The following is a 14,529-nucleotide window of genomic DNA, read 5'->3' on the forward strand; positions in this document are numbered from 1 at the left end:
GTTGTGTTTTGGGACGTTTCCTGTTGCGGGCACTTGGCCTACCCACATAAGTGAGGTACCATTTTTATCGGGAGACTTGGGGGAATGCTGGGTGGAAGGAAATGTGTGGCTCCCCTCAGATTCCAGAACTTTTCATCACCGAAATGTGAGGAAAAAGTGTTTCTTTGCCAGATTTTGAGGTTTGCAAAGGATTCCTGGTAACAGAACCTGGTGTGAGCCCCACAAATCACCCCATTCTAAATTCCCCTTGGTGTCTAGTTTCCAAAAATATATAGGTTTGATAGGTTTCCCTAGATGCCGGCTGAGCTAGAGGCCAAAATCCACAGCTTGGCACTTTGCAAAAAACAGCTCTGTTTTCTGTCAAAAAATTGAATTTGTCCACGTTGTGTTTTGGGGCATTTCCTGTCGCGGGCAACAGGCTTATCCACACAAGTGAGGTACTATTTTTATCGTTGCTCAAAAAACAGAAAAAAGGGGTCCAGAAAACCACAAAACTCCCTGTGTATGAATGCCTTTTAGTTGCGTTGGGACTTCACCAGAGGACAATGGACCCTAGTCCTCCATAAGAAAAACGTAAGTCAAAAGGCTGTGAGGTACCCTCTGTATAAGTATAATTATTCTTCTCCGAGTCCTTTTTTCCTAAGGACATTAAGTTTACATCAATCAAAGCTTACATCAGTGTCTGTGTTGCTCCAAAACCAATTTATTATTTAGGGAAGGCAGAAATGCATAGTAGAAGTGTAGACACTCATAAATCGTGTTTCGCCCCAAAAGCGCGCAGGCCAGGGCTTTCTCAAGGCTAGGAAGAAAGAAGAAATGACGTGAGACTAGATAGTACAACAAAGTCTGGTATAGATATGTTAAAGCAGGTAACGGGAAGCCAAAAAGTTGTGCAACAAAATTGTGCAAAGGAAATCCCAAGAAATCAAGGAATAGAGATGTGGGGTCTAAAAAAAGGAGTCATGCTGTCCCAAAGGTTGATTCGTCAGCTCCAAAAAGGTCAGGGATAGGCCTGTGTTGGGTGATAAGGGAGATGATAAAAAGACAAGTGAACGATAGAGATATTTCAAGAATTAAATATATATGATAGTAGCAACATGTTTACCAGTATCCTTAAGGATACATGATGAAAGACCAGCAACCATGTAAGAAGGTAACCTGTGTTATCTAAATTAATATAGTAAGAAGAAAAGATGTGATTGAAAATAAAGGTTGTGACTATACAAAAGAAACGCAACAAAACATACCATTTGTAGTAAGCAATGTTCAAGAAATCATTTAACAATCTTTCATATATATACTAGATCAGCTGTTAGCCTGGAAACATAAATATGTTTATATAAATCACCTCATGTCTATAAGAGTAAGTTAAGCAGACAATTGTAATCAGAAAATAGCCTCTTGGAAAGGAAAAAGTGAGGCTCAGTAATATTTACATATTTAACAGAATATCCTATGATAATGAAGCATTACAATATAATCAGTGCAGTCATAACTCAGGAAAGAAAGAAAATGAGATGATATCTTGAAGAAAACAAAGGTATTGATGTGTTTATAATTGTCAAAAAACGACAAAGAAAGGTGCCCTGGGGTTATGTCCAAGGAAGTTACATCATAGTGAACAACTAGTCCGGAGTTTAGTCCATATTAAATATATTAAGGGCCAGATGTAGCAATATTGCAAATTGCGACTTGCAATTTGCGAGTCCATCCGACTCGCAAATTGCAAGTCGCAATTTGCAATGCAGTACGGTGTCTCAGACACCGACTGCGACTCACTATGGGGTCGCAATGACCCACCTCATCAATATTCATGAGGTGGGTCGCAAATTGCGGTCCCATAGCGAGTATAGGCACTCGCAAACATGGAGGCCTGCTGTCGTCAGCAGACCTCCTTGTTCGTGACTGCTTTCAATAAAGCAGTTTTTTTTTTTTTTTAAGTGTAGCCCGTTTTCCTTAAAGGAAAACGAGCTGCACTTAAAAAAAAACGAAACCTTTAGTTTCGGTATTTTTTCAGGGCGGGGGCAGAATCTGTGTCCACAAGGCCCTGGATACCTAATAATTGAATGTTTGCTGCTTGTGATGCCCCAAGCACAACAGAGCAACACAAAAGGTGTATTGGACCTGGCTTTTTGACAGGGTCATCCCCAAACATTTTGCCTCCTTCCTCCTATTTTTTCTGACCGGTTGTTGTTGGCTTTTGACCTCTGGGCACTTTACCACTGCTAACCAGTGCTAAAGTGCATATGCTCTCTGTGTAAATTGTACTATTGATTGGTTTATCCAAGATTGGCTATTTAATTTACTTGTAAGTCCCTAGTAGAGTGCACTATATGTGCCTAGGGCCTGTAGATTAAATGCTACTAGTGGGCCTGCAGCACTGGTTGTGCCACCCACTTCAGTAGCCTGTTAACCTTGTCTCAGGCCTGCCATTGCAAGGCCTGTGTGTGCAGTTTCACTGCCACTTCAACTTGGCATTTAAAAGTACTTGCCAAGCCTAGAACTCCCCTTTTTCTACATATAAGTCACCCCTAATGTGTGCCCTAGGTAACCCCTAGAGCAGGGTGCTGTGTGGGTAAAAGGCAGGACATGTACCTGTGTAGTGATATGTCCTGGTAGTGTAAAACTCCTAAATTAGTTTTTACACTACTGTGAGGCCTGCTCCCTTCATAGGCTAACATTGGGGCTGCCCCCATACAATGTTGTAGTGGCAGCTGCTGATCTGAAAGGAGCAGGAAGGTCATATTTAGTATGGCCAGAATGGTAATACAAAATCCTGCTGACTGGTGAAGTCGGATTTAATATTACTATTCTGGAAATGCCACTTTTAGAAAGTGAGCATTTCTTTGCACTTAAATCTTTCTGTGCCCTTCAATCCACGTCTGGCTAGGTTTAGTTGACAGCTCCTTGTGCATTCACTCAGACACACCCCAAACACAAGGTACTCAGCCTTACTTGCATACATCTGCATTTTGAATGGGTCTTCCTGGGCTGGGAGGGTGGAGGACCTGCCCTCACACAAAGGACTGCCACACCCCCTACTGGGACCCTGGCAGACAGGATTGAACTGAAAGGGGACCTGGTGCATTTCTTAGACACTCTTTGAATTCACCCCCACTTCAAAGGCACAATTTAGTATAAAACAGGGCCTCTGCCATACCTCATCAGACACTTCTTGGAGAAGAATCCTGAACCAGAAACTACATCCTGCCAAGAAGAACTGCCTGGCTGCTCAAAAGACTCACCTGTCTGCTTTCTCCAAAGGACTGCTGCCTTGCTGTTGGCCTGCTGCCTTGTTGAACTCTTGTCTGGGTGTAAAAGGGCTTGGATAGAGCCTGCCTCCTGTTCCCTAAAGTCTCAGGACCAAAAAGACTTCTCTTTTTCATTTGGACGCTTTGTGCGCCCAAAATTTCGATGCACAGCTTGTTCCGCGGCGTGAAAAACGCTGCACACCAACGCTGATCGACGCGACGCCTTCGGGGCGACCGGAACTTCGACGCGCGGCCTCACAAGGACAACGCCGCCCGACTTCCAGACGGGAAAGTGACGCGGCGCCTGCCGTGAGAGCGAAACTTCGACGAACAGCCCCACGGAACGATGCGCAGCCGGAAAACAAGCAGGAGAATCCACGCACAGACCCGGGACATCTGGTAATCCCCACGACCCACAGAAAGAGACTGTCCACGCACCGGAAAACGATGCACGACTTCCCCGCGTGAAAAATAACGACGCAAGTCTGTGTGTGCTGGGGAGAAATCGACGCACACACCATTTATCCACGTATCTCTTCTTCTGCGGCCCTTTGCTGAGATTTTCCACTCCAAACCAGGTACTTTGTGCTTGAAAGAGACTTTGAGGGTCATTCTGACCCCGGCGGTCATGGACCGCCGGGGCCATGGTTGGCGGGAGCACCGCCAACAAGCTGGCGGTGCCCCGCAGGGCATTCTGACCGCGGCGGTTTTGCCGCGGTCAGAAGTGGAAAACCGGCGGTCTCCCGCCGGTTTTCCACTGCCCTAAAGAATCCGAGCTGCGCCGCCATGGGGATTCTGACACCCCATACCGCCATCCTGTTCCTGGCGGCTCTGCCGCCAGGAACAGGATGGCGGTATGGGGTGTCGTGGGGCCCCTGGGGGCCCCTGCAGTGCCCATGCCAATGGCATGGGCACTGCAGGGGCCCCCGTAAGAGGGCCCCACTTTGTATTTCAGTGTCTGCTTTGCAGACACTGAAATACGCGACGGGTGCCACTGCACCCGTCGCACCTTCCCACTCACCCCCTTTGTTTGCTTTTTAAAGACTTAAGACACTTTGGGGGTGATTCTCACTCCGCCGCCCGCCAGAGTTCCCCCCTCCAAAATACCGCTCCGCGGTCGAAAGACCGCTGAGGGTATTTTGGGTTTTGCACTGGGCTGGCGGGAGACCGCCAAAAGGCCGCCCGCCAGCCCAGTGCAAAACAGCCTTCCCACGAGGACGCCGGCTCAGAATTGAGCCGGCGGAGTGGGAAGGTGCGACGGGTGCAGTGGCACCCGTCGCGTATTTCAGTGTCTGCAAAGCAGACACTGAAATACAAAGTGGGGCCCTCTTACGGGGGCCCCTGCAGTGCCCATGCCATTGGCATGGGCACTGCAGGGGCCCCCAGGGTCCCCACGACACCCCATACCGCCATCCTGTTCCTGGCGCGGTATGGGGTGTCAGAATCCCCATGGCGGCGGAAAACCGGCGGGAGACTGACGGTTTTCCACTTCTGACCGCGGCAAAACCGCCGCGGTCAGAATGCCCTGCGGGGCACCGCCAGCTTGTTGGCGGTGCTCCCGCCAACCCTGGCCCCGGCGGTCCATGACCGCCGGGGTCAGAATGACCCCCTTTATATCACTTTTCAGTGATATCTTTACAAATTCATATTGCATCTTTGATCGTTTTGACCTGCATATACCCAGATAAATATTATATATTTTTCTAAACATTGTGTGGTGTATTTTTGTGGTGCTATATTATGGTATTGTATGATTTATTGCACAAATGCTTTACACATTGCCTTCTAAGTTAAGCCTGACTGCTCGTGCCAAGCGACCAGACGGTGGGCACAGGCTAATTTTGGATTGTGTGTGACTTACCCTGACTAGAGTGAGGGTTCTTGCTTGGACAGAGGGTAACATGACTGCCAACCAAAAACCCCATTTCTAACAAGGTGTATTTAACTTCTTGGTGCCAGGCAAGAGCAGCCTTGAGCCCCTTATAAACACCAGAAAATGCCAGAGAAGTAGCAACACCCTAGGGCATATAGGGTATTGCATTATTGAACCCAGGATACATCTTAGTTGCTTTGAGTCGTTAGGACTGACCTTCAGGATTTCCTTTGGAATGAATGGCACCCCACCAAATTTTAAATCTACAGAGATTGCTTAGCAGCCTGGTTCAGTGGTAGGAATGTGGTTTATAATGGAAATGAGCAATATTTTGCCATGAGTAGTTCTAATACTGTTTTAAATTCAATATGAATTAGGTTTTATACTGCAAGGAGAGATGTGCTCATAATAGTAGTGACATCTAGACACCTTCATGTGTATGGAAGTGGTCATATTGCATTGTAATTGATTTGTGAATGTCCTCCGACAAATCCAGTAAACCTGACTTTTTGTAACTGTGTTCCATGATTGCCAAAGCCTTATATGGGTGTACGGGGCATGCATGCACCTAGTTCCGCTGGAATATAAATGGTCAGATCTATGGCTCAGGAACGCATATAGGGGCATACTTAAGAGCCCCTAGTGACATTCCAATGCCACATTAGCATAATTTGTTTTTACACTAGTGTGGCATTAGAAGGCTAAAAAAGCAGCACCATAGTGCATGCATGGTGCCACTTTGTAACCCTTTGAGCTACATTATGCCTGCACCAGGTATAATGTATGTAAAGGGGGCGTTCCCCCGTTAGGGTGGGCTGAAAAAATGGCGCAAAGAAATTGAAGAGATATATTTGCGTCATTTTTTTTGGCACTTTTTTTTTTTTATAAAGAGATTTTTATTGTTTTAAGGAAATAAAACGTGACATCATGTACAACTGTCAACCAAGCGAAATACAATACTATATAATACAATAGTGTAGGATAAGGTAGGGTAAAATAAAATAAGATAAGGTCAAATAAGATAAAATAAAGTATATGCTCCTTATCAATGAGTGCTGAGTGGCATGTGTTATGGGTGCTTGAGTTATTCTGATGTTGATCGACTTGGTCTAACTGAGGGCCTGGTTCCTGGTATCTATATCTCTCGGTGGCAGGGATGTGGTTGCTTTGAGATCTCAGGCGAGTGCAGGAATGAGGATAGGAAACCGGTTTAGGCAAGGGCCCACCTGCAGGGCGAGTGTTCCCAATGCGTGTAAGCTCTACTTTGCTCTAGTCGCCTGCTGAGGCCTCCCATCTTCCCCAAATCTTATCATATTTACCCAGGATACCTCTGGCCTCATACACCAACCTCTCCTGCTGTGCACACCAGTCCATTCCCTGTCTCCACTTATTTAAGGATGGCGCCACTTTTCTCTTCCATTTAGTCATTATGTCCCTTTTAGCTACCAGGCATGCTATTCCCATAAAGGTCCCTTCTGCTCTTCTTAGGTCTGTATCCCCCATTACCCCTAGTAGGAACGGGAGTGGGTCCAGTGTTAAGTCGGTCTGTAGGGCTGTGGAGATCTGTAATGTAATTGCTCTCCAATATGCCTCTATGACTGGGCAGGACCATGTCATGTGGTAGAAGTCTGCCTCCGGCTGGGGACACCTCGGGCAGTCAGCTGTGGAGCGGAGGCCTGCCTCGTGCAGTCTCTTAGGCATCATGTATGCAGTATGTAGAAAGAAAGACTGCACGAGACGGAGTTTGGTAGATATTGTCAGGGCTCTGGGCGCCATTAGGGCCTCCTCCCATTCTACCTCTTCAATTTTTCCCACCCATCCCTCCCATCTGCGGCGAAGCTTATCCAGGGGGCCGGATGTGTTAGCTATTAACGAGCGGTATATCTGCGAGACTCCTCCTTTGCCGAGGTTACCCATTAGTACTTTTGCTTCCATGGGGGAGTGTTCTGGGACGTGCTCATCAGCTCGCATGTGTGTCGTCACGGCATGGCGGATCTGGAGGTATTTATAAAATTGCACTTTACTCAGTGAGAAGAGTCTTTGGAGATCTTTAGAGGACCTCATGTGGGATCCCTCCAAGACATCCCCCAGCATAGAGATCCCAATATCGTCCCATTTCTGGAACCCCTGCAATCCCGCAACTTCAGCGAGAAGATCACCATGCAACAGTGGGGTTTGTTGGGTAATTCGCTTCCACCATCCTGTGTTTCTCTGGACCTCTCTCCATCCCAGTAGCATCACCCTAGTCACCTCAGGAGTGGATCAGGGGATTGGGCACCCGTAAAGGGCATTGAATACTCCAGAGTAGTTCAGCGTGTGGAGTTCAAGTCGGTAAGCAGAGTCTGACCAACCGCCTCCAACCTAGTCATTGACGACAATCAATTGCATCGCGAGGTGGTAATAGTATAAGTTTGACATCCCCAGCCGTCCATCATTGACGCCTCTTTGGCATGTGGTGAGTGCCAGTCGGGACGGGTGCCCCTCCATAGGAATTGTCGGATCGTTGAATCAAGGTTTTTAAACCACCTCTTGGGGATTGGGTAGGGGAAGTTCTGTAGCAGGTAGAGGAGTCTCAAGAGGGCCATCATTTTGAAGAGCGCAATTCTCCCGAGCAAATTAAGAGGTAGGGTTTGCCAACGCTGGAGGTCGGCTTTGGCTTTGGCTATGAGTGGTGTGACATTAAGCTCCCACACCAACTCCCCCCCACACCATACTTCCACCCAAGAAGCATTTGTCGCCCTAGTGCCCATTTTAACCAATACTACTAACAAGGCTGGCTTTGGAGTGGAGTGGTGGACCCCTCCTGATGAACGGATTTTCTGCAAAACATGTTTGGAAAGTCAATGGAAGTATATCTTGTAATTATTGGGACCCTATTTCACAACAGGCGTTCAGTTTGCACCCGCTGCGTCAGACCCGGGCCCAGGCCATCAGAAATCTGGCAATGTGAAGCAAACCAAATGGCTCTTGTCAACCCAGTGGCGGGGACTGACTCAGTCTGTCATCTTTAGTTTCTTGCGTCGGGTCATTAGCGCTTGGAGCGGCTCCCAATGCCCCCCCAGAGCTGGTCTCTGGATTGCCCCCCTGGCTCTCGCTTGCTAGGTTTACGGGGTCCACCCGGCTCCCACGTCCGGACCTAGCGTGTCGTCAGCTCCTTCACCGCCGGTTCCCTGGGTCCCCTGTGGGGCTTCAGGCCTCTTCAGTCAGCCAGGTCCATGCCTCCTCTGGGGTGTCGAAGAAGTATGTCTTTCCAGCCATGGTTACTTTTAGGTGCGCAGGGAACAGTAGCATGTAGGAGAGCTGCATGGCCCTAAGCTTCTGTTTGACACGCTCGTAGGACCGGCGTCTGGCCTGCACCTCTCGGGTATAGTCAGGGAACACCAGGATTTTGTGATTGTCCCAAAGGAGGTCGGCCGAGCGTCTGGCCTCTCCAAGGACTCTGTCTCTGTCCTTGAAGTTGATGAAGCGAGCGATCATCGGTCTCCGCGGGCCTCCGGGGGGAGGTTGGGGGGCCATCTCTCTGTGTGCTCGTTCGATCGAGAACCAGGGTGACAATATCCGGTCAGGCATCCAGGACTTAATCCGGTAGGAATTCGGACGCTCTGTTCTCCTCCACTCCCTCCGGGAAGCCCATGAATTGCAGATTATTCCACCTAGAGCAATTTTTGGCATCTTCGGCCCGTCGGTGGAGCTCACCGGTCCGGGTTTGCAACTGGGCCACCTTGGTTTTTAGTTCAGCAAGGTCGTCCTCTGTTTGCAAGACTCGAGTCTCAACCGCCGTAATGCGGCCCACTGCATTTCTGAGGTCCTGTCTAATAAGGCCTATGTCCACATGCACTTCTCCTATTTTAGATTCTACTGCCAACTGTGAGGATTGGATAGCCAGGAGAATTGTGTTTACTCCATCTGGTGCAGAGGCTTCTGGTGGTGTGGTGGCATTCCCATGGGAGGTCATAGGGATGGTGTATTTCTCAATTTTCTACTGTGAGGCAGGGGGATGCTTGGCTGCTCTATCTTTTCCCATTGTGCTTCTGGGCCCCCCGGCACATCTCCGTGCCCACTGATTCCGAGAGGACCGTCCTCCGGTACGCCGGGGTTCTAATGTTGCGTCGCCTTGCGGTGGAGGATCAAAGAAAGGGGGGGCAGACTTTCATCTCAGTCTGGTATTCCTGCTCTGGACACACAATACATTGGAGCGTGATTGGTGAGTGTGGACCTGTGGGCCCCCCCAGTAGGGTCAGCGGCAGCCACCCCTCCAACTCCTGGGAGACTTTCCGATGGCTGGGTTTAACGTCCTTAGGTGCCCGTGGGGAGGATGTAGTAGGGCATCTCCGGTGTCCTTGTTTAGGTCACGGCTGTCGCACGGTGGCCCTCCTGGGCTCGCCCCTCCATGGGGCAGGAAACCCCAACAGCTGGTGGACAGACGTCTCCTCCGGCGGCCCACCAGATCGTTTACGCCCCACAGGAAGGGTCAAGAGTGGCGCCCCGGGCCACTAGGGTGGCACAGGCCTGGCTTCCCAATCTATGGCTCTCTCATGGGGGCCCACTGCCCCGGCGGTCCAAGGTGTCCCGCAGGGTCTTTTCGTCGGCCGCACTCGCCGCCTCCTCTCTAGGGTCCCCACGCACAGGCCCCGGGGTCGGTGAATTTCAGGATCAGCCCTCCTCCGGCTGCCGCTCCCACCCTGGCAGGCGGTCCGGTGCAGGGCACGTCGTCCCGGAGGCTTCCAGGTCAGGTTGCGGGGCCTCTCTCAGCCAGGACCTCGGTTCTTCTTCTGCCTCTCGACCTTGTCTTGACCCAGGCCAAGGCGGTGGAGCGGGCCCGAGGCAGGGCTTGTCCTCAAGGCCTTGCGGTCCACAACACTCCGGCCCAGGGCCTCCCAGGCTCAGCCCCGGCCGGGGGGCATCTAGTTAGGGCCAGTCACAGCGGCTCTCTCACGTTCCCGGCTACTCCGGGCTGAGGCCACGCTCCTCGCCGCAGGCATTTACTGCTGCACGGTGCAATGACCGCTCACCTCAGATTTGTCTGGGGAGCGGGTTCTTGCGTCTCAACCGCTCCCCCTTCCTCAAATCTCGTCAGAGCGCTCGCCGGTCCGTCCCGCCTCCCCGCAGGGCTGTGCCAGAGGAGCGCAGATCCCGTCCGCTCCACGGCTCCGGCTCCAGACAGCCTCGGGCCGCTCTTGGAATCAGATTTTCTCCAGCTCTTCGGCCCCAGGGTCTGCAGCGGGAGGAGGTCTCCCTAGGTTTGTTTAATCCGCGTCCCCAAATGCGGTAAGGTTTGGCTTTTCTGGCGGATGACGGAGGGGTCCAGAGCACTCTCAGAGTGCAACGCCATCTTGATGCCCGTAGCCACTCCCCCCCCTTTTTAGCACTTTTAATGCCTGCTCAGAGCAGGCGTGAAAAGGAGGCTTCCATTGCTTACAATGGTCCTCTGGGTGCTTTGCAGGATTAGCGTCAACATTGTGGATACTAATCCTGCAAAGCGCCGGACTAGCATAAAAAATTCATATGCTAGTCCCCTAACTACCACCATGGTGGGCCGTATTATTATAAATACGGCTCACACATGGAGGCATAAGGAAGCACTGAGGGGCACAACGGTGTCCAGCACCACTTTTCTTAAAAATGCCCCTTAGTCTATTAGGGGCATATTTATACTCTGTTTGCGCCGAATGTGCGTCAAAATTTTTGGCGCACATTCGGCGCAAACACTGCCCCATATTTATACTTTGACGTCCGACGCAGCGGGCGTCAAAGTTCCACCATGTGTGCCATTTTTTGGAAGGGGGAACCTGCCTTGCGTTAATTATATGCAAGGTAGGCGTTCCTTTCCAAAAAATGACTTTAAGGCCTGTGCGCCTTATTTATACTGTGACGTCATTTTGACGCACAGGAGGGGGCAGGCCTTAAACAATGGTGCCCAGCCTGATGGGCGCTGTTTTTTAACGCCTGGGTCAGGGCAGGCGTTAAGGGACCTGTGGGCTCAAAAGGAGCCCAGAGGTGCCCTCCCATGCCCCAAGGGACACCCCCTGCCACCCTTGCCCACCCCAGGAGGACACCCAAGGATGGAAGGACCCATCCCAGGGAAAGAAAGGTAAGTTCAGGTAGGTATTTTTTTTCGTATTTTTTTTGTGGCATAGGGGGGCCTGATTTGTGCCCCCCTACATGCCACTATGCCCAATGGCCATGCCCAGGGGACATAAGTTCCCTGGGCATGGCCATTGGGCAAGGGGGCATGACTCCTGTCTTTGTTAAGACAGGAGTCATTTCAATGGGGGTTGGGCGTCGAAAAAAATGGCGCAAATCGGGTTGAGGCCAAAATTTGGCCTCAGACCTGACTTGCCCCATTTTTTGACGCCCAATCTCCATTTTCCCCTACGCCGGCGCTGCCTGGTGTGAGTCATTTTTTTTTTACGCACACCAGTCCGCAGCGCCGGCTAACGTCATTTAATAAATACGGTACCCGCATGGCGCTTTGGAATGGTGTTAGCCGGCGGTAAAAATTTTGACGCACAACTGCGTTGGCGCAGTTGTGCGTCAAAAAGTATAAATATGGGCCTTAGTGTTCTCTCAGACCTTTCTTTTGTGCAGACTACCTGTAATTTGCAAGACACGTATTTTTCCACTTCTCATTTTTTATATACTTATCATTTTGCGCAAATTTAAATGTTTCCTTTTCAGAGAATAAACAGTAAATGGACATTCATTTATTGAGTGTTGTTAGTTTTGCTGCTGTATTCTCAGTTACTAGCCTACTGCACATCCCTTAGTAAGCCCTGAACTCTAACAGTCAAGTGCTTAAAGGGATATTTGGTCCCTAGTTTGAGAGTTTATCACATGGGGAAGTGGGCTAGTTGGACATGAGGTATTAAAACCCCTGTAACCCTTGTTGTCCTAGGACACTTCGAAAAAGTTTTCTCTGATTTATATCCGGTGAGAGATGAAGAGGCAGGTGAGAGGCATGACATACATAACATAGGATGGGTCAGAGGACAGATGGCAGAGAGGAAGGCCAATGGCCTAAAAAAGATTGATTTGCCCATTAGTTTGATAGATATGATCATGCTTGAAAAGACAGCTGTGTGAGGAGCAGAAGTTCACTATTGACCTAACTTGATCATGAGTTTTAAGATGACAGTGTCAGCTGCCTCGGACGAAGCCTGTGTGACATGAGTCAGGTGACCTTAACAAACTAGATCTATTCATTATGTCTAGTTCTGTCATTATTTTTAAAATTGTCAGCTTTTTCTTGCCACTCATCATGAGTACCATGCAGAATCATTTTTTTAAACTTTAATTTTTCAGGTTTTTTTTTATTTACCCTCTGCACCTCCTAACACCTGCCTTCAACCAACTTGAGCACCCCCTTCCTCCAAAGCCTGTTACATGGTCCCCAGCTCATTCACCTCTCCTGCTGCTAGAAGAAAACTCCTGGAGCATGTGCCTCATCTACCATGTACCTTCCCCTGTATGCCACCGTTTCTCACCTGTGACTCTCTGACATGTTCTGGGGAGGAGCAAGTGGGGGAGCGGTGAGAAGCAGAGAGCAACGAACAAAACAAAAGCTTGCAAAGTCTGGAATTATTTAAATCACCTGTAGGGTTCACTGGGCAGGACGGCCAGGAGAGGGAAGGAGCAGGTTTTCCTCCTGAAACTTTCCACAGAATCATTTGCAGCACTCCAGTGAGCAACAGCCATTGGGGAGTTAAACTGAAGGTGAGACCTGGACTACAGAACATGCCTGCAGTGAGTGAGGTGCACTGACATCCCACCAGCTTTGTGTCAGACTGCCACCAGGAGCTGTGTGCCAAGGAGACACTCTGAAAGGATTCTAGGCCTGTGGCCAGCCCACTGCTCTCTTTACATACAGTGGTATACATCCAGGGCACATGAACGACACTTGAACCCACACTTTTTTTGAACCACCCCGATTCCCCGTGTAACCCTATCCTGAGCAGCAGTATCAAGTATATGATTTGTGGATGCTCTATCAGCAGACAACTTTAGCTGGGCTGTTCCTTCTCTGCACAAAATTTCACAGTTCAAGCTGCTAGATTTATGCTTACTTCTACTTTCTTGAAATTAACTAGACTGCTGAAGCACATCCTGTCAGTCTTTGGGTGGTCTTCGCTTAGACTTTTTTTGCCTTCCTCCCTTTAATTTAGCTTATTTCGTTTTTGCTGGCCTTAGGACTCTGCAGACTTTGCCACTGCTAAACAGTGCTAAAATGCATGTGCTCACTCCTTAACATATGGTAACGATGGCGTATCCCAAACTGGCATATTTAGTTTACTTTTAAGACCCTAGTAAAGTGTTTTTATGTATACCCAGGGCCTGTAGATTAAATGCTACTTGTGGGCCTGCGGCACTGATTGTGCCACCCATTTAAGTAGCCCTTTAAACATGTCTCAGGTCTTCCATTGCAGCCTGTGTGTGCAGTTTTAAATTGTCATTTAGACTTGGCAATATAAACGTTTTCCAGGCACAAAACGTTTTATACATATATGTCGCCCCTAAGCTTGGACAACCCAGAGGACAGGTTGGACAACCCAGAGAACAGGGTGCAGAGTATTTGAAAAGTTGTGCATGCACTTCTAAGTTTCAGTTCATGTTTGGTGTCTTTGGAATTATGATGAAAAATCCACGCTTATGGTAAAGTCCGATTTTAAATTACAATTTTGAAAATGCCCCTTTTATAAAGGTGGCATTTTCCTGCCAATCAGAGCCTGTAGCCAGTCTCTGGATCACATGACTGGGTGTAGCTTTGAGTTGGCCTTTAGTCAGTAGTAGTCAATTTTATTAATGCGTAGTTAATTAAAACAGTAGCACAATAGATATACAAGATAAAAGAAAGTAAAAGAAAACAATAAAAATGTCACCATACTACAATACATTGTCACTGAAGCATATAGTTAAGGAGTTTAACTGATTGGGTTGATAGGAGATTAAAATATACTTTAATAACAAGAAATTCGGAACAGATTTTAAACAGAAAAACCAAATGTATTAGTGACCCAAGCCTAAAGAAATGAGGGAGCTCATCACTTAAAGCGCCAAGGGAAACAGAAGACGATTGTGATTGTTCAGAACCAGATCAGAAGGCCCTCCTATGTCTCGGCCAGTTGGGAGAGCATTTTTTTAACATACAAGAGGAACTTAGTAGCTATGGCTGCAAGCTGAGTGTTTTGCCCATCTAAGAGCGCCATCACCGCTGAACGACAAGTTCTAATTTTAGGTGCTTTCGGTGGGGGATGTAGCAGTTTCTTTCTCATTAACAGGACCGCCGGACAAACGCACCAGAAGCGTAAAATACTTTCGGTCAACAAGCCGCAGAGGCAGTAAGAAAGGTCTGCCCAAGATTGCTTCCAGGGTGGGGTCAAGTCCTTGGACGAGAAAATACCCTTATGG

Source organism: Pleurodeles waltl, chromosome 7 (assembly GCF_031143425.1).
Source record: "Pleurodeles waltl isolate 20211129_DDA chromosome 7, aPleWal1.hap1.20221129, whole genome shotgun sequence".
Lineage (NCBI taxonomy): Eukaryota > Metazoa > Chordata > Amphibia > Caudata > Salamandridae > Pleurodeles > Pleurodeles waltl.